The sequence below is a fragment of the Pelobates fuscus genome, chromosome 3 (assembly GCF_036172605.1).
Source record: "Pelobates fuscus isolate aPelFus1 chromosome 3, aPelFus1.pri, whole genome shotgun sequence".
In the NCBI taxonomy this organism is placed as follows: Eukaryota; Metazoa; Chordata; class Amphibia; order Anura; family Pelobatidae; genus Pelobates; species Pelobates fuscus.
The window spans coordinates 316,388,327-316,410,070 of NC_086319.1; positions in this window are offsets into that span (position 1 = coordinate 316,388,327).

The following is a 21,744-nucleotide window of genomic DNA, read 5'->3' on the forward strand; positions in this document are numbered from 1 at the left end:
CTTAACCCTCATGGGCATGGAGTTCACCAGAGCTTCACAGCTTGCCACTGGAGTCCTCTTCCACTCCTCCATGACGACATCACAGAGCTGGTGGATGTTCAGCTTCTTTAGCAAGGCAGTGATCGTCTTGGAGGTGTGTTTGGAGTCGTTATCATGTTGGAATACTGCACTGTGGCCCATACTCCGAAGGGAGGGGATCATGCTCTGCTTCAGTATGTCACAGTACATGTTGGTATTCATGGTTCCCTCACTGAACTGTAGCTCCCCAGTGCTAGCAGCACTCATGCAGGCCCAGACCATGACACTCCCACCACCATGCTTGACTGTAGGCAAGACATACTTGTCTTTGTACTCCTTACTTTGATGCCGCCACAAACACTTGACACCAGTGGCTTGCACACAACCCATGAGGCCCTGGTGCTAAACTGATCCATGGGGCACCCCCCCCCCCAACTCCCCACCCCCGACAGACAGACAGACACACACAGACCAACAGATACATGCAGACACATACATACACACACGACACATACAGACACACACACATGACAAACATACATACAAAGACACATACATACAGACAAGACACACATACATATATATATATATATACAAACATACATACAGACACATACAGACAGACACACACACGACACATACATACAGAAAAACAGACAGACACACATACATACATACAAACAGATAGACACAGACACCTACATACAGACACACAGACACATACATACAGACACACACAAGACACACATACAAAGACACATACATACAGTGACGGGCAGTCATTTCCTCCCAGCATGTGATAATCTGATCACATGGTGCCCGGTTGTGCTGTTAAAGCGCCGCAGCGCTGACCGGGCCCCCTAATAATCCATACCCATTGGGTGGCCCTGATGGCACGGGCCACCTGATGGGCACCTTAATATGCGGCCCCGGTGGTTTGCCGCGTGGGTCGCAGCCTCAAATGATGATGGCGGGCACCCGGTCGCAGGGGTGGCAGGGTGGCCGGGCCCCCTGGAGTGACGGGCCCGGTCGCAGCTGTGACCCCTGCGACCGCTATATGTACGCCAGTGCTTGACACCATCTGAACCAAATAAGTTTGTCTTGGTCTCATCGGACCAAAGGACATGATTCCAGTAATCCATGTCCTTAGTCTGCTTGTCTTCAGCAAACTGTTTGCGGGCTTTCTTGTGCATCATCTTTATAAGAGGGTTCCTTCTGGGATGACAGCCATGCAGACTGATTTGATGCAGTGTGCGGCGTATCATCTGAGCACTGACGGGCTGACTCCCCACCAGTGGTGTATCCTGGTTTTGTGCTGCCCTAGGCAGGACAAAACTCAGGCGCCCCCCTCCCGCCCGCGCCACCCCCATCCAGCCCTTCCCCCCGCCCGCACCACCCCCACCCTTCCCCCGCCCCGCCTTCTAAATACACACACACATTCACTTACAGATACGCATACACTAGCTAACAGAGACACACACTCGCTAACAGAAACACTCACACTCACTAACAGACACACACTCACTAGCAGATACACACACACACACTCACTAGCAGATACACACACTCACACTAACAGACATACACAGACACACGCACTAACAGACACACACTAACAGACATACACAGACACACTAACAGACATTCTCACACACACACTAACAGACATACACATACACAGACACACTAACAGACATACACAGACACACTAACAGACAGACACAGACACACTAACAGACAGACACACACACACACAGACATACACACATACTCACTCACTCACATATTTAACAATTTTTTTATTTATTTTTATTTTTTTAAATTTACCCCCCCCCCCCCAGCCTCCTTACCTTTGGGAATGCTGGGGGGGGGGGGGGGAGGTCCTATTTCTACCTGGTGGTCCAGTGGCTGCTGGGCAGTGCTGGCGGGCGGGCGGCCGGCGAGGGAGCACTTCCTCTGAGCTGTCTGCTCAGCTCCCTCGCGCGCCGCACAGTGAGGCTGGGAGGCGGAGCCGGAATATGACGTCATATTCCGGCTCCCAGCCTCACTCTGCGGCGCGCGAGGGAGCTGAGCAGACAGCTCAGAGGAAGTGCTCCCTCGCCGGCCGCCCGCCAGCACTGCCCAGCAGACCGCCCGCACGGCATGTCAGTTAGCCGCAAGGCTAACAAGGCATTTGCCCTGGGCGTTTGGGGGCGGCTTTTTTTGCCGCCCCCTGGAAAATGCCGCCCAAGGCAAATGCCTTGTTTGCCTCGCGGCTAATACGCCCCTGCTCCCCACCCCTTCAACCTCTGCAGCAATGCTGACAGCACTCATACGTCTATTTCATACGTCACTCATATGTCTATTTCCCAAAGAGAACCTCTGGATATGACGCTGAGCATGTGTACTCAACTTCTTTGGCTAACCATGGCGAGGCCTGTTCTGAGTGAAACCTGTCCTGTGAAACCGCTGTATGGTCTTGCCCACTGAGCTGCAGCTCAGTTTCAGGGTCTTGGCAATTTTCTTATAGCCTAGGCCAGGCATAGCAACCTTTGGCACTCCAGATATTTTGGACTACACCTTCCATGATGCTCTGCCAGCATTATGGGTGTAAGAGCATTATGGGGGATGTTGTCCACAACATCTGGAGTGCCGAAGGTTGCCTATCCCTGGCCTAGGCCATCTTTATGTAGAGCAACAATTCTTTTTTTTCAGACCCTTAGAGAGTTCTTTGCCATGAGGTGCCATGTTGATCTCCCAGTGACCAGTGATGAGAGAGTGTGAGAGCGATAACACCAAATTTAACACATCTGTTCCCCATTCACACCTGAGACCTTGCAACACTAACACGAGTCACATGACACCGGGGAGGGAAAATGGCTAATTGGGCCCAATTTGGACATTTGCACTTAGGGATGTACTCACTTTTGTTGCCAACGGTTTAGACATTAATGACTGTGTGTGGAGTTATTTTGAAGGGACAGCAAATTTACACTGTTATACAGGCTGCACACTTACTGCTTTACTGTCAGGATTACAGTATGATCCAGGATGTAGAATTGTTTAACACAGAGGACTGATAGGTAACGTATACCGGACCTTAGAATGGCCGGACTAATGTACCAAAGAATAGTCAGGAATAGCCTAGGTCAAGGGATACAGAAAGTGACACAACGATAAGGAAAAGCCAGGGGTCAGGAATGCCAATGCCAGAAAACAGGGAAGTCAAAAACAATGCCAAAGTCAAATAACCAGAATTACCAGAATCAATAACGCGCTCTCGGACAACCACAAGGGAAACCACGACAGGGCACTGAGCAGGATGAGAACTGGGCCTAAATACCCCTCCTCTGGATCTGAAAGGGTGTAATCAGCCTTTGACCCCAAAGGCAATTACCAGGTTCCCATTTGCATAATTGCTGCTCAGCACAAACCCTGCTGTGGATTTGATTGCTGCTCGGCACAACTTTTCCTGTCAGGACAGTAAGGTTGTTCCTGTCTGAACAGTAAATTCCATTGATCACATTTTTATAAGCGGATGAATACGTGACATTTACATTGTAGCAGAGTGTCATTTCTTCAGTGTTGTCACATGAAAAGATATTATAAAATATTTACAGAAATGTGAGGGGTGTACTCACTTTTGTGAGATACTGTACATACACACTGACCAGGGTCAGTGCAAAGATTTTTGGGTACACAGACGAAGATGATTTTGGCACACCCCCAAAAAGCATCTTCACCTGTGTGCCTCTTAACCCGCCTTTTGTTTCTTATCCCCTTTGTCTTGCCCCCTTTAGTGTATCTTATCCCCCATTGTTCCCCAGTGTGTGTCTTACACCTCCCTTGTGTATCTCTTACAACCCCCCTTTGTGTGTCTTACTCCCACTAGCCCCTTTGTGTGCCTCCTTCTCTCCCAGCCCCTTGGTGTCTTTTACTCTTTTCAGCTCCTTTGTGTGTTTCTCTTTCACCACCAGCCTGTCTATCTCCCCGCAGCCCCTCTGTGTCTCTTTTTCCTGTTCTCCAGCCCCGCTGTGTCTCTTTCACCCCAAGCCCCTTTTTATTCCCCCCCAAGCCCTTTTGTGTGTCGCTTTCATCTGCAGCCCCTCGGTGTCGGGCAGAGCAGTGTAGCGTGGCTCTGCTCGGCCACAGTACACTGAGTGACTGGTAGGGGGGAGTACTGTGCGCCCACCTCCTGCTGGTCACTCTAATCTAGCGCCTCCGGGCCTGTGCGCCATAAGGCGGCCACTTGTGCTGTCTTATGGACACGCTGGCCCTGACACTGACACACAGATACACACACTGACACATACTCAGACACTTTGTGACGCACCAGGACGCCAATGAGGCCATGGCCCTCCAATATCGGCCATTTCGTACATTTTGGTACCGCGGCTATAAAGTCAAACTACCAGACTAGAAATTGTTTGCTAGGATTTAGGTCCTTGCCCTGTTGTGGTTTCATTTTGGTTCCCAATAAGCGTGTTATTATTATTTCATTGTATTTCTGTTTTTTATCTCAGCTATTACTAATTATTCTCATATCTATACTCCTTATTGTATCTCACTACTCCGGTTTTATGGCTTCCCTGACTCTGGCTTGTTCCTGACCAGTCTCTGTCTATTGGACGTTAAACCTGGCCACTCCAAGTGTAGCGGAGTGCAATATTAGAATCCACGATCTCCGCTGGTATAACAGGTAAATCCTGTCAGGATCGGGACAGGGATCCAACACGCAGAGTACAAAGAGTGGAAAGGTACGTATACCGGGCCTTAGAATGGCCGGACTAACGTACCGAGAGTAAAGAATAGTCAGAGACAAGCCGAGGTCGAGGGAACGAGAAGACAGATAAGCGAGAGACAAGCCGGGTCAAGGGATAACAGAGAAGCAGGGTAGTACAACGAGCCGAGTCAAAACCAATAGAGCAAACTAGAATACCAGAGCACTGAGTGACTAGACAAGCTAGAACCACGACAGGGCAATGAGCTGAAGTAAGGAGTAAGCTTAAATACCCTGGCTCTGGATGGAAATCACGCCTCTGACAAGTACCGATTGGATATCGGACACTTGAGTGACAGATTGCTCGTGATAGCGTCATGACGTCACGTATTGAGCGTCCTGCTAGAAAAGGACGTGGATTCCTCGCGGCCGGTGTTTAAGTGACTGGATGAACCGCGAGGAACGGAGGAAACAGCTCGCCTGGACGGATAAACCACCAAGTCTCTACCTCCCTTAGAGGTAGAGGCCTCAGGTACCCTGACAGTACCCCCCCTCTCAGATACGCCCACCGGGCGGAATGAACCGGGGCGAGATGGGAAGCGGAGGTGAAATGCTCTGCGAAGGCGAGAAGCATGGACGTCCTCCTGAGGTACCCAACTCCTCTCCTCAGGACCATATCCCCTCCAGTTGACCAGATATTGCAATTTTCCCCTTGAAATTCTGGAGTCAATGATGGAGCTGACCTCGTACTCCTCCCGACCCTCCACCTGAACAGGACGAGGCGAGGGGACCTTAGAGGAGAATTTGTTGCAAATGAGGGGTTTCAACAAGGAGACATGAAAAGAGTTAGGAATGCGTAAGGCAGGTGGCAGAGCAAGGCGATACGCAACCGGATTGATACGAGTGAGAACCCTGTAAGGACCTATGTAGCGAGGAGCAAATTTCATAGATGGAACTTTTAGGCGAATATTCTTAGTACTCAACCATACCCTATCCCCAGGAACAAAAACAGGAGCCGCTCTTCTATGTTTGTCAGCGTGTTTCTTGAACAGCGAGGAACTATGTAATAGAATTTGCCGAGTCTGATCCCATAATCTCTTCAGGTTGGCGACATGATCATCAACCGACGGTATCCCCTGAGAAGAGGAAACCGAAGGAAAAATCGAAGGATGAAAGCCATAGTTCATGAAGAAAGGGCTAGAGCGAGTTGAATCGCAAACAAGGTTATTGTGTGCGAACTCCGCCCAAGGAATCAGACCGACCCAATCGTCCTGGTGTTCGGAAACAAAGCAACGCAGATACTGTTCGATCTTTTGATTAGTACGTTCAGCAGCTCCGTTAGACTGAGGGTGATAGGCAGAGGAGAAGTTCAATTTGATGCCCATTTGAGAACAAAAGGATCTCCAGAAACGTGAGACAAATTGAGAACCTCTATCAGAAACAATCTCTGAAGGAATCCCATGTAGGCGAAAAACCTCTCTCGCAAAAATCTCCGCCAATTCAGGAGAAGTCGGAAGTTTAGGTAATGCCACGAAATGGGCCATCTTAGTAAATCTATCCACCACCGTGAGAATAACAGTCTGTCTCTTGGAAGCAGGCAAATCAACGATAAAGTCTATGGACAAACAGGACCAAGGTTTCTCAGGAATGTCCAAGGGGTGTAACAGGCCACATGGAGATGCATGAGGTAGTTTAGTCTTGGCACAAGTCTCACAAGCTGCGACGAACTCCTCAATATCTTTTCGAAGTGAAGGCCACCAGAAATCCTTGGATATCAGAGAGTATGTCTTGCGAATACCAGGATGACCAGCTATTTTACTTTCATGAAAACATTGTAAGAGCTCCAGTTGAAGTTCAGGAGGAACAAAGTTTCTTCCCTCAGGAGTGTTTCCGGGAGCTAGATGTTGTGACTTCAAGATCTGGTCAAGTAGCGGAGAATGAATTTTGAGACTGGTATTAGCAATAATATTGCATTTGGGTACAATGGAGGACAAAAGTGGTTCAACTGAAGCAGAGGGTTCATATTGGCGAGATAGCGCATCGGCTTTAGAATTCTTTGACCCAGGTCTGTAAGTCAGAACGTAATTGAAATGGGTAAGAAACAACGACCAACGAGCCTGCCTGGAGGACAGACGCTTGGCCTCTCCGATATAGGACAAGTTTTTGTGGTCTGTCAGAATGGTAACAGGATGTAATGTACCTTCCAATAAATGTCTCCATTCTTTCAAAGCCTTGATAACCGCTAGTAATTCTCTGTCACCAATGTCATACCTGCTTTCAGTACCGGTCAATTTTTTAGAGAAAAATCCACATGGATGTAATGGTTTATCAACACCCAACCTTTGAGATAGAACAGCACCTAAACCAGTCTCTGATGCGTCTACCTCAAGCAAAAAAGGCAGAGAAGTGTCAGGGTGAACTAAAATTGGAGCGGAAGCGAAAAGCTCCTTGAGAGTCTTGAACGCAAGAAGAGCTTCAGTAGTCCAATTCTTAGTATCAGCCCCCTGTTTGGTCATGTTAGTGATAGGTGCAATAATGGAAGAATAGCCCTTAATAAAGCGCCTATAATAATTGGAAAAACCAATAAATCTTTGTATGGCTTTAAGACCTGTGGGTAAAGGCCACTCTAGGATGGATTGGAGCTTATCCGGATCCATTTTAAATCCCTCCCCAGAGATCACATAGCCGAGAAAGGTTACCTGGGTTTGATCAAAGCTACATTTCTCCAGCTTGCAGTACAAGCCATGCTGGAGAAGCTTGTGCAAAACCCTCCTGACTTGCTTGTGATGAATCTCAATCTCACTAGAATGAATGAGTATATCATCTAGGTATACAATGACGCAATCTTGCTGAAATTCCCTAAGAACCTCATTTATCAGATCCTGGAACACAGCTGGCGCATTGCATAACCCAAAAGGCATAACAGTATATTCATAGTGACCATATCGAGTATTGAATGCCGTCATCCACTCATGTCCCTGCTGGATTCTCACCAAGTTATATGCCCCTCTGAGGTCTAACTTGGTGAAAATTGTAGAGCCCTTCAAACGATCGAAGAGTTCGGTGATCAAGGGAATCGGGTAGGCATTTTTAATGGTTATCTTATTCAAGCCTCGATAATCAATACAAGGTCTCAAAGAACCATCTTTCTTTTTAACAAAAAAAAATCCAGCCCCGGCAGGGGAGGAGGACCTCCTGATGAATCCCTTGTCTAAATTCTCGTGAATATATTCCTCTAGGACTGAGTTCTCCTTTATAGACAATGGGTATACATGACCTCTGGGAGGCATGGTACCAGGGAGTAGGTTAATTTTGCAATCAAAGGACCTGTGTGGGGGTAAGGTATCGGCTTTCTTTTTGTCAAATACTGCCTTTAAATCTAGATACTGAGGCGGAATTTGTGTCTCTGTAGGATTGTCAGAGGTATTCGATGTATTAGTTAATCCAAGGGGTAAGACCTTCCGCAAGCATTTTTCTTGACAATTCTCTCCCCACGAAACTATCTCCCCTGATTCCCAATTAATAATAGGGTTGTGTCTCCTCAGCCAGGAGTACCCCAGGACTATGGGAATAGACGGAGAAGAAATGAGCATTAAGGATATATCCTCTTTATGCAGGATGCCAACAGTCAAGTTAATCGGTATGGTCTCATGGAAAATAACAGGCTCAAGTAACGGTCTACCATCGATGGCCTCGACAGCCAGAGGTGTCTCTTTTAACTGGGATGGAATAGCATGCTTGGCAGCAAAACCCTGATCTATAAAGCTCTCAGCAGCTCCAGAATCGATTAGTGCCATAGTCTTAACTACTCCCTTCTCCCACTTTAAAGAAACGGGTAACACAAGCCTGAGCTCCTTGTAGTTGTGAATAGAGGACAAAGTAGAAACACCCAAGGCCTGTCCTCTAGAGGAACTTAGGTGCGAGCGTTTCCCGAACGATTGGGACAATTTAGGCGTAAATGACCCCTGACTCCACAATACATACATAAACCCTCCCTTCTCCTGTACTGTCTCTCCCTTTCAGTGAGATGAGTACTGCCTATCTGCATAGGTTCAGGAATACGTAAGTCTTCGAACTCAGAGATTTGAAAGGTAGGCGCTAGTTTAAAGGAGGGTCTACGGGTCCTATCTCGAGTGTTCTGCCTCTCTCTTAAGCGTTCATCAATACGAGATATAAAAGAAATTAAATCCTCCAAATTTTCAGGGAGTTCTCTAGTAGCGACCTCGTCAAGAATTACATCTGATAACCCATTCAGAAACACATCTATATAAGCCTGTTCGTTCCACTTAACTTCTGCCGCCAAGGATCTGAACTCTAGTGCATAATCCACAAGTGTTCGATTGTCCTGTTTAAGGCGCAACATTAATCTAGCTGCATTGACCTTTCTGCCAGGAGGGTCAAAAGTTCTTCTAAACGCAGCTACAAAGGCATTATAATTATAGACTAGTGGATTATCATTCTCCCATAAAGGATTGGCCCATCTCAAAGCTTTTTCAATGAGTAGAGTAATAATAAATCCAACCTTTGCTCTATCTGTAGGATAAGAGCGGGGTTGTAATTCGAAATGGATGCTAATCTGGTTTAGAAAGCCACGACACTTCTCCGGTGACCCGCCATAACGTACTGGTGGGGTAATACGGGAAGAAGCACCTACCGTGGCTACCTCTAGACCTGAGACTGCAGGAGAGATAGAAGGAGTACGTGTCTCCTCAGGTGGATTACTAGCACGAGACAAAAGTGCCTGTAGTGCCAAAGCCATCTGATCCATCCTATGTTCCATGGCGTCAAACCTGGGATCCGAAGAACCAAGCTGACTGTTTGTACCTGCAGGATCCATTGGCCCTGTCGTAATGTCAGGATCGGGACAGGGATCCAACACGCAGAGTACAAAGAGTGGAAAGGTACGTATACCGGGCCTTAGAATGGCCGGACTAACGTACCGAGAGTAAAGAATAGTCAGAGACAAGCCGAGGTCGAGGGAACGAGAAGACAGATAAGCGAGAGACAAGCCGGGTCAAGGGATAACAGAGAAGCAGGGTAGTACAACGAGCCGAGTCAAAACCAATAGAGCAAACTAGAATACCAGAGCACTGAGTGACTAGACAAGCTAGAACCACGACAGGGCAATGAGCTGAAGTAAGGAGTAAGCTTAAATACCCTGGCTCTGGATGGAAATCACGCCTCTGACAAGTACCGATTGGATATCGGACACTTGAGTGACAGATTGCTCGTGATAGCGTCATGACGTCACGTATTGAGCGTCCTGCTAGAAAAGGACGTGGATTCCTCGCGGCCGGTGTTTAAGTGACTGGATGAACCGCGAGGAACGGAGGAAACAGCTCGCCTGGACGGATAAACCACCAAGTCTCTACCTCCCTTAGAGGTAGAGGCCTCAGGTACCCTGACAAATCCACAGTCAGCGCTGAAAAGGAAGGCAATATCCCCAATCCTCCCAATAACCGGACGAAACACAGTCTGGGAGTCAACTAGCAGCTTTATTCAGAACTTCCAGTATTTATGCAAGTCCCCATGCAAGGGGTTTCCTTACTGACAAAGCAGGGGTGATACAGTAAGGGACTACATGGGGGACTTAACCGTTGATACATTTCTCCCATCAGGCACTGCTGCATGAGAGGGATACTCCCACTGAAATAGACTGTTAAGTGGATTATCCCCTCGTGCAGCAGAACCGGCAATTCACATTAAAATATATAACTTTAACAATATTCGTCTGATTTGCACAAACCGGTGTTCGGTAGATAGCTGGGGTCTGAGGGTACATTTCGTGTGAATACCGCTCAGATCCCAGCTAAACTAACCGAACGCCGCATGAAATACATTCGTTTATTTAGTTTGTTTCAAACGTACCGAATACTAATGGGAAAACATAATAGGGGAATACCGGAGCTCCCGAACGGCCTGGAAGTGCAGCGGTGTTCGTGTCGTCGAGCAGCCGTTTTTAGTTCCACGCGCTCGACGACAAAACACCGCTGGGGAACAAAGAATCCAAGATGGCCGACTGCCGCGTGGTCAGTAGCCGAACAACGGCCACCTAGGAATACACTTAATTACCGATTGCAACATTGTTGCAATCGGTTAACGAGCGCCACACGTCTCTTAATGTGTGGTCTATCAGGGGGGCCCATATTCGTTTCACGCACGGCCCGGATAGTCGCCGTTTGTGAAACGAAGTGACTGAATGCTAGCGGCTTACGGCTGCTAGCATACGAATTACAAAGGACACATAATACAAGGCAGAAGACATATATTTACACAGCATACAATACAGACAACCTTTATGGCAATTAAAGTCTAGTGTTCCAGAAGTGGCTAGGTTTGCCACACTGCTCCCCCAGAACCAAGCCAGCATACACAGTCTGATCCCAACAGATCGGCTTGGGGATGTCCGGAGGAGTACTCACAGATCACTTTTCAAGTTCAGTCTGTCTAGATAACCCGTCGGCGTTACCGTTTTGCTTCCCTGGCCGGTAATGAATGGAAAAGTCAAAAGGCTGCAGCGCCAAACTCCAGCGCAGCAGCCTGGCATTGTCCCCAGCCACACGGTTCAGCCACACCAACTGGTTGTGATCTGTGAGTAAGGAAAAAGGTTGTCCATACAAATACGGCTGTAACTTTTTGAGGGCCCACACCACGGCCAGGCATTCTTTCTCAATGGCGACGTAGCTTACTTCACGGGGCAACAACTTTCGGCTCAGGTAAGCTACGGGATGTTCTCCGCCATCGGCTCCCACTTGGCTCAGCACTGCCCCAATCCAAACATTGAAGCGTCTGCGTGGACAAGAAATCTTTTAGTTGGATCAGGAGCAGCAAGTACAGGAGCATTAGTTAGAACAGTCTTTAGTTGTTGGAATGCCTGTTCACACTCTGGGGCCCAGATAACCTGTCGAGGAAGGTTCTTGCAGGTCAAGTCAGTCAGGGGTTTGGCCAGGGCACTATAATTGGGCACGAATTTTCGATAGTATCCTGCAGTACCTAGAAAAGCTAGCACTTGGGTCTTGGTCCTCGGGGTGGGCCATTTTGCTACAGCTTCGATTTTGGCTGGTTCGGGTTTTTGCTGTCCGCTCCCTACCCGGTGACCCAAATACTGTACTTCCGCCATCCCTATATGACATTTGCTGGGTTTTAGCGTTAACCCTGCCTCCCCAATACGACCCAGAATGGCCCCTATGTGTTGTAGGTGCTCTTCCTAGGTCTGGCTTAATATGGCAATGTCGTCTAAATACGCACATGCATATCCTTGGAAACCATCCAGTAGCCGATCTACCATCCGCTGAAACGTTGCCGGGGCGTTTTTCATCCCGAATGGCATGACCCGAAATTGGTACAGGCCAAACGGGGTGACAAACGCCGACTTGGGGATGGCATCTTCGGCTAGTGGAATTTGCCAGTATCCCTTACATAAATCTATGGTAGTGAGATACTGGCCACGTGCCATCTTATCCAGCAGCTCGTCTATCTGTGGCATCGGGTAGGCATCAGACACCGTTTTGTCATTTAGCCTCCGGTAGTCGACACAGAAACGTGTTGTGCCATCCTTCTTAGGTACCAGCACTACCGGCGATGCCCAGGGGCTATCGGAAGGTAACCCAGCTCAGTCTTCATATGGGTCCTGACTGATTCAGGGACACGATATGGAGTCTGTCGCATGGGTAGCTGTCCTGGGGTCTCAACTCGGTGAGTGGCCAGCGGAGTGTACCCAGGCAGATTGGAGAAGGTAGCCCCTTTAGCTACAATCAGCGCCTGTACCAGGGCACGTTCCTGAGGGCTTAGCCGCTCCCCCAGCTGAACCCCCCGGGAGGGCTCTGTCTGTTCCTCCTACTCCAATAGGTCAGGTAGTGGCAGATTTTCCTGATCCTCAGAAGCTAAGGCGCATATCGCCGCCACGTCTTCGATCCTCTCATGGTAGGGTTTGAGCATATTCACATGGAGCATGCGTCTCTTCCCTACCCCATAGCAGGGGCCAATCACATAGGTGGTGTCACATCTCTGTTCCACCACCTGGTATGGGCCTTGCCAGATGGCCTGCAGCTTGTCTGTGCGGACGGGTTTTAAAATCAACACCTTCTGTCCCACTTGAAAGCTGCGGTCTCTGGCTCCCCTATCGTACCAGCGGCGCTGGCGTCCCTGGGCCGCCTTGAAGTTGGTGCGCACAGCCTGAGTCAGCGCCTCCAGACGGTCCCTGGGCTACTCTCTCCCTCCCAATGTTCTCTAATTAGGTCGAGTAGCCACCTCACTCTTCTCCCAAACAGTAATTCAAACGGGGAAAACCCTGCCGACTCTTGGGGCACCTCTCTATAGGTGAAAAAGCAGATGGGGTAGAAAACGTTCCCAGTCCTTATGAGCCTCTCCAAACATACGGAGCATCTGCTTCAGCGTACCATTGAACCTTTTGCATAGACCATTGGACTGTGGGTGATAGGCAGAATTTACTATTGGCTTAATGCCACATATTTTCCACAGTTGTTGGGTGACCTCGGCGGTGAACTTTGTGCCCCTATTGGAGATGATTTCTTGGGGAATCCCCACCCTGGAAAATATTTTCATAAGGGCCTCTGCTACAGTTTCGGCATGAATATTAGTAAGGGCTACGGCCTCGGGGTACCGGGTGGCATAGTCTACTACCGTTAAAATATATCTTTTCCCGGAGGGACTGGGCTTGGGTAGGGGCCCCACTATATCGACGGCCACCCTACTGAAAGGTTCTTCAATAATAGGGAGGGGACATAATTTGGCTTTGTGGCGGTCACCTCGTTTGCCCACTCGCTGGCAAATGTCACAGGAGGTGCAATACTGCCTTACATCTTTAGAGATCCCTGGCCAGAAGAAGGCGTGAATTAACCTGTACCGAGTACGGGTCATCCCTAGATGCCCGGACAAGGGGATGTCATGAGCAATCCTGAGCAGTTCTTGCCTATACTTCTGGGGAACCACTAGCTGTTTAGTTGTCACTGTGACCGACCCTCCCACTTCTCTTTCAGCAATACGGTACAGTAGCCCTTTCTCCCAAGTGTACCGCTCCCCCTCTAACCCAGCCTGGTCAGTGTGTACCCTGTCCCTGTATACCTGTAGCGTGGGGTCTAGTTTTACCTCGTCCTCAAATTTAGTTGGGGTATCCCAGGACATACGTGTCGTGTGGTGGTCATGGTCTCTTACCTGAGCCTCAGAGTGTGGTGGTGGAGCCTGTTGACGTGTGGTCACTGGATGCGCTTCTTGGTATGGGGCCTGCGGTACAAAAGCAGAGGTCATCTGACCCAAGTCATTCCCCAGCACAACATCTGCCGGTAAATTTTGCATGAGGCCCACTTCTATGGTCCCCTCTCCCACACCCCAATCCAAATGTACTTTGGCAGTGGGTAGTCAGTACACTGCTCCCCCTGCCACTCATACTGCTACTGATCCGCCAGTGTGTGCCGAGTCGGGAACCAAATGGGGTGCTATCAGGGTTAAAGTAGCTCCCGAATCTCGAAGGGCGGTGGTAAATTCCCTTGGGACGGACGAAAAGGAGGGGCTGTGTGCGCTGTGGGTGGTAGGGTACTCGGTGTCCCCGTAGGTCGAGGGTAACTTTTGACGGTGGGTCCATGGTGTCTCCTTGCATCAAAATGCTGGTCTGCCAACCATGCTGCCTCGGTTAGGGTGAGAGGCAGGGGCGTATTAGCCGCGAGGCAAACAAGGCATTTGCCTTGGGCGGCATTTTCCAGGGGGCGGCAAAAAACGCCGCCCCCAAATGCCCAGGGCAAATGCCTTGTTAGCCTTGCGGCTTACTGACATGCCGTCTGGGCGGGCGGTCTGCTGGGCGGCGCTGGCAGGCGGGCGGCCGGCGAGGGAGCACTTCCTCTGAGCTGTCTGCTCAGCTCCCTCGCGCGCCGCAGAGTGAGGCTGGGAGCCGGAATATGACGTCATATTCCGGCTCCGCCTCCCAGCCTCACTGTGCGGCGTGCGAGGGAGCTGAGCAGACAGCTCAGAGGAAGTGCTCCCTCGCTGGCCGCCCGCGCCGCCCAGCAGCCACTGGACCACCAGGGATAAATAGGACCCCCCCAGGGGGGGGGGCGGAGGGGGGGGAATTTAAAATAAAAAATGTGTTAAATATGTGAGTGAGTGAGTGTGTGTGAATGTCTGTTAGTGTGTGTGTGTGAATGTCTGTTAGTGTGTGTGTGTGTGTGTGAATGTCTGTTAGTGTGTCTCTGTATGTCAGTGTGTGTGTCTGTTAGTGTGTGTGTGTGAATGTCTGTTAGTGTGTCTGTGTATGTCTGTTAGTGTGTCTGTGTATGTCTGTTAGTGTGTGTGTATGTCTGTTAGTGTGTGTGTATGTCTGTTAGTGTGTGTGTGAATGTCTGTTAGTGTGTCTCTGTATGTCAGTGTGTGTGTCTGTTAGTGTGTGTGTGTGTGAATGTCTGTTAGTGTGTCTGTGTATGTCTGTTAGTGTGTGTGTGTATGTCTGTTAGTGTGTGTGTGTGTATGTCTGGTAGTGTGTGTCTGTTAGTGTGTGTGTGTGTGTGTATGTGTGTCTGTTAGTGTGTGTGTGTATGTATGTCTGTTAGTGTGTATGTATGTATGTATGTTAGTGTGTGTCTGTTAGTGCGTGTGTGTGTATGTATGTCTGTTAGTGCGTGTGTATGTATGTATGTATGTTAGTGTGTGTCTGTTAGTGCGTGTGTGTGTGTCTGTTAGTGTGTGTGTGTGTGTCTGTTAGTGTGTCTCTGTATGTCAGTGTGTGTGTCTGTTAGTGTGTGTGTGTGAATGTCTGTTTGTGTGTGTATGTCTGTTAGTGTGTGTGTGTATGTCTGTTAGTGTGTGTGTGTATGTCTGGTAGTGTGTGTCTGTTAGTGTGTGTGTGTGTGTGTGTGTCTGTTAGTGTGTGTGTGTGTGTATGTATGTCTGTTAGTGTGTATGTATGTATGTATGTATGTATGTTAGTGTGTGTCTGTTAGTGCGTGTGTGTGTATGTATGTCTGTTAGTGTGTGTGTATGTATGTATGTATGTTAGTGTGTGTCTGTTAGTGCGTGTGTGTGTAAGTGTGTGTGTGTTTCTGTTAGCGAGTGTGTGTTTCTGTTAGCTAGTGTATGCGTATCTGTAAGTGAATGTGTGTGTGTGTATTTAGAAGGCGGGGCGGGAGAAGGTTGGGGGTGGTGCGGGCGGGGGGAAGGGTTGGATGGGGGTGGCGCGGGCGGGAGTGGGGCGCCTGAGTTTAGTCCTGCCTAGGGCAGCACAAAACCAGGATACACCACTGGTGAGAGGTTTCCTGTCTCGCACTCATTCTTGGGTCTCTGGAGACATGCCATTGAAGAATTGCTCCAACAGCATTAACTGTCGCAATTCTTCCATAGTAGTGGCTTGGCTGGCTTGTATCCACCCTTGTGAGGCTTGGTCCAGCTTGTGTGCCCATTCAGCATGAGATTCTTTTTCTGGCTTGCGCAGGTTTCGAAACTTGCGCCGGTATGCCTCTGGCGTAATGGCATACCTCTCCAATATCGCCCGTTTCACTTTATCATAGTCCTTGCTGTCCTCACTGGGTACAGCGCGATAGGCTTCCGCTGCCCGACCGGCCAGCTTGCCTGCCAGTAATGGAACCCATACTGCCTGTTCCAAGTCATGCAAATCACACAGTCTCTCGAAATCTTGTAAATACCCATCAATCTCATCCTTCTCCTCGCAAAGCATTTTAAATGCATGATAAGGAATTTGGGGTTTTACCTGGTTGTAGAGTGAACCAGTAACGGATTCCGCTCGAGACGGTGCATACTGTGGACTATGTGCCATCACGTATTCCTGCACATTCGCTATCACCATTTGCATCATGGCCTCTGATATGGGCTGTGGTAAAAATTCCAGCCTGGTCCTCATTTCTCTCTGGTAGAGGGTCTCTTCCATGGCTGCTGGGGGTGTAACGCTGCAAGCTCGGTCTCCCTCCATCAGCTCGGCAATTAGTACAGCTTTGGGTTTGTTGCTGGCTACCTTACCCCTGGCTTCCAGCAGTTCTTTTAATGTCTGCCGCTTTAGTGTAGAATAATCTGTCTCCATTCACTTCGGTAGTCGGTTATTTTGCTATATTTTGCTTGCCATTCCCTTTTCTTATTCGGCAGTTTAAATTGCACGAATTGCGCTTTTCGGCTGTAAGGTTGGATCCCGTCGCTTGCCACCAATTGTAGCGGAGTGCAATATTAGAATCCACGATCTCCGCTGGTATAACAGGTAAATCCACAGTCAGCGCTGAAAAGGAAGGCAATATCCCCAATCCTCCCAATAACCGGACGAAACACAGTCTGGGAGTCAACTAGCAGCTTTATTTAGAACTTACAGTATTTATGCAAGTCCCCATGCAAGGGGTTTCCTTACTGACAAAGCAGGGGTGATACAGTAAGGGACTACATGGGGGATTTAACCGTTGATACATTTCTCCCATCAGGCACTGCTGCACGAGAGGGATACTCCCACTGAAATAGACTGTTAAGTGGATTATCCCCTCGTGCAGCAGAACCGGCAATTCACATTAAAATATATAACTTGAACAATATTCGTCTGATTTGCACGAACCGATGTTCGGTAGATAGCTGGGGTCTGAGGGTACATTTCAAATTAAATCCTCTAAATTCTCAGGGAGTTCTCTGGTAGCAACCTCATCAAGGATTACATCAGATAGGCCATTCAAAAATACATCCATATACGCCTGCTCATTCCACTTGATTTCTGCCGCCAGAGACCTGAACTCTAGTGCATAATCCACCAGTGTTCGGTTCTCCTGTCTCAGGCGCAACAGTAATCTGGCTGCATTAACCTTTCTACCTGGAGGGTCAAATGTTCTTCTAAAAGCAGCTACAAATGCGTTATAGTTATAAACTAATGGGTTATCGTTCTCCCATAGTGGGTTGGCCCATCTCAGAGCTTTCTCAATGAGTAGGGTGATAATAAATCCTACTTTTGAACTATCTGTAGGATAAGAGCGAGGTTGCAATTCAAAGTGGATACTAATTTGGTTTAAAAAACCACGACACTTCTCAGGAGCCCCACCATAGCGTACTGGGGGGGTAATGCGAGAAGAAGCACCCACTGTGGCTACCTCTAGACCTGAACAGACAGGAGAAACAGGGGTATTACGTATCTCCTCTGGTGGGTGATTGGCACAAGCTAATAGAGCCTGTAGCGCAAGCGCCATCTGATCCATTCTGTGATCCATGGCTTCAAACCTAGGATCAGGAGCAGCCAGCTGACTGTTTGTACTTGCAGGATCCATTGGCCCTGTCGTAATGTCAGGATCGGGACAGGGATCCAACACGCAGAGCACAAACAGTAGCCAGATACGTATACCGGACCTTAGAATGGCCGGACTAACGTAAGTAGTACAGTATAGAATGGTCAAAGACAAGCCGAGGTCGAGGGTAACAGAAGACAGGTAAGCGAGAGACAAGCCGAATCAAGGGTAACAGAGGTAAGCAGAGTAAGGTAAACAAGCCGGGTCAAAACCAAAAGGGATAATAGAATACACAAGCACTGAGTGACTAGAACAAGCTAGAACCACGACAGGGCAATGAGCTAATGAAAGAAGCTCTGTTAAATACCCTGTTCAGAGCAGTAACCACGCCTCCAAGGCGTCCTGATTGGTCCTGCAGCCATTGACTGACAGGTTGTTCCGGGGGAGTGTCCTTATGACTACTTCCTGCCTAGATGCTGTAAAAGGCAGTCACTCCCTCGCGGCCGGCCTAGCATGACCGGATAGACCGCGGGGAAGGGAGCCATCAGACCGTCTGGATGGAGGAACAGCTAAGTCTCTACCTCTTTCGGAGGTAGAGACCACAGGTACCCTGACAGTACCCCCCCTCTCAGATACGCCCACCGGGCGGAATGAACCGGGACGAGATGGGAAGCGAGAGTGATACGCCCTGCGGAGACGGGGAGCATGAACATCCTCCTGAGGTACCCAACTCCTCTCCTCAGGACCATATCCCTTCCAATCAACCAGATATTGTACTCTCCCCCGGGAGATTCGAGAATCAATAATAGAGTTAACCTCATACTCCTCCTGACCCTCCACCTGAACGGGGCGAGGAGGGGCTATTGTGGAGGAAAATCTGTTACATATGAGTGGTTTCAGCAATGAAACGTGAAACGAGTTTGGGATGCGTAAGGTATTAGGAAGAGCTAAACGATACGCAACTGGATTGATACGGGTCAGCACCCTGTAGGGTCCAATATAACGAGGAGCGAACTTCATGGAGGGCACTTTTAAACGGATGTTCCTCGTGCTCAGCCATACCCTATCACCTGGAACAAAGACCGGAGCCGCCCTTCTACGTTTATCAGCGTGTTTCTTGACCAACATAGAGTTGTGCACAAGGATTTGTCGAGTTTGATCCCACAACTTCCTCAAATTGGCAACATGAACATCAACCGACGGCACCCCCTGGGAAGGGGAATCCGAAGGAAGAATAGACGGATGAAAACCATAATTCATGAAGAAGGGGCTTGAATGAGTAGAATCGCAAACGAGATTGTTGTGTGCAAACTCCGCCCAAGGAATCAAACCGACCCAATCATCCTGGTGTTCAGAAACAAAGCATCGTAAATATTGTTCGATTTTCTGGTTGGTACGTTCAGCAGCTCCGTTAGACTGAGGATGATAGGCAGAAGAAAAGTTTAATTTAATACCAAGTTGAGAGCAGAAGGACCTCCAAAAGCGGGAAACAAATTGGGAGCCTCTGTCCGATACAATTTGAGAGGGTATCCCATGTAGGCGAAAAATCTCCTTAGCGAATATCTCTGCCAATTCGGGAGAAGACGGGAGTTTAGGCAGGGGAATGAAGTGTGCCATCTTAGTAAACCTGTCAACCACGGTGAGGATAACAGTCTGTCTTTTAGAGATAGGTAGATCGACAATAAAGTCCATGGCCAAACAGGAGCATGGTTTTTCTGGAACCTCCAAGGGGTGCAGGAATCCACATGGAAGCGTATGGGGTTGTTTGGTTTTAGTACAAACTTCACATGCAGCGATGAACTCCTCAATATCCCTCCGTAAAGCAGGCCACCAGAAGTCCTTAGAGATCAACGCGTAAGTTTTGCGAATACCAGGATGTCCCGCCATCTTGCTATTATGTAAACACTGTAAAAGTTCCAGTTGAAGAGCAGGAGGAACGAAATGACGGCCCGCAGGAGTCTGTTTAGGTGCTAGATGTTGCAACTTAATGATCTCGGCCAGTAATGGAGAATGAATCCTGAGATTCGTATTAGCAATGATATTGCATTTCGGAACTATAGAAGAAAGAACTGGTTCAGGTACAGTAGAAGGTTCATATTGGCGAGATAATGCATCGGCTTTAGAGTTTTTAGAACCAGGTCTGTAAGTCAGTACATAATTGAAGTGAGTCAGGAATAAGGACCAACGAGCTTGTCTAGAGGATAAGCGCTTAGCCTCCCCAATATAGGACAAGTTTTTGTGGTCCGTCAAAATCGTAATAGGGTGTAGGGTCCCCTCCAACAAATGTCTCCACTCCTTTAAGGCTTTAATGACTGCTAACAGTTCCCTTTCCCCAATGTCATATCTGCTCTCAGGCCCAGAAAATTTCTTAGAGAAAAAACCACAAGGGTGTAACGGTTTATCCACCCCTAACCTTTGAGACAGAACAGCCCCAACTGCTGTCTCAGAGGCATCGACCTCGAGCAAGAAAGGCAGAGTCGTATCAGGATGGACTAGAATGGGAGCCGAGGCAAAAAGTTCCTTGAGAGTCTTGAAAGCACCAAGAGCTTCCTTAGACCAGAACTTAGTATCAGCCCCTTGTTTGGTCATATTGGTAATAGGCGCAATGATAGAGGAGTATCCTTTAATGAAGCGCCTATAGTAGTTGGAAAAACCAATAAACCTTTGGATAGCCTTGAGTCCTTTGGGCAAGGGCCAGTCTAAAATAGATTGGAGTTTTACAGGATCCATTTTAAAACCCTCCCCAGAAATCACGTATCCAAGAAAGTCTACCTGAGACTGATCAAAACTGCACTTTTCCAATTTGCAATATAGACCATGTTGCAGCAGCTTGTGTAATACCTTTCTGACCTGTCTATGGTGAGTCTCAATCTCCTTAGAGTGTATTAGTATGTCGTCCAGGTAAACAATAACACAATCATGCTGAAACTCCCTAAGTACCTCATTAATCAAATCTTGAAATACTGCAGGAGCATTGCATAGTCCAAATGGCATAACAGTGTATTCATAATGGCCATACCGGGTATTGAATGCCGTCATCCACTCGTGACCTTGCTGGATTCTCACCAAATTGTAAGCCCCTCTGAGATCTAACTTGGTGAAGATTTTGGAGCCCTTAAGACGATCAAATAACTCGGTAATCAGTGGGATAGGATAGGCATTTCTGACAGTTATTTTATTCAAGCCTCGGTAATCGATACAAGGTCTCAGCGTGCCATCCTTCTTCTTAATGAAAAAGAACCCAGCCCCGGCCGGAGAAGAAGACCTCCTGATGAATCCCTTTTCTAAATTCTCCCGAATATACTCCTCTAGAACCGAGTTTTCCTGAACAGACAAAGGATATACATGGCCCCTCGGAGGCATAGTGCCGGGTAGCAGCTTAATCTTACAGTCAAATGACCTGTGTGGAGGCAAAGAATCGGCATTCTTCTTGTCAAACACTGCCCTTAAGTCTAGGTAAAGGTCTGGTATTTGTCTTTCTGTGGACTGAGTAGGATTCTCCGGTATGTTAATATTAGCTAATGGAGAAACCTTGCACAAACACCGATCCTGGCAGCCCTGGCCCCACGAGAGTATCTCTCCTAACTCCCAATCGATAATAGGGTTATGTTTTTTCAACCATGGGTACCCCAGAACTATGGGAACGGAAGGAGACGAAATGAGCAGAAGAGATAAATTCTCCACGTGTAGGATACCAACATTTAAATCAATGGGTACGGTCTCACGAAAGATAACAGGGTCTAGTAGTGGTCTACCATCTATGGCCTCAACGGCCAAAGGTGTCTCCCTTAGCTGGGATGGAAAATTGTTCTTACTAGC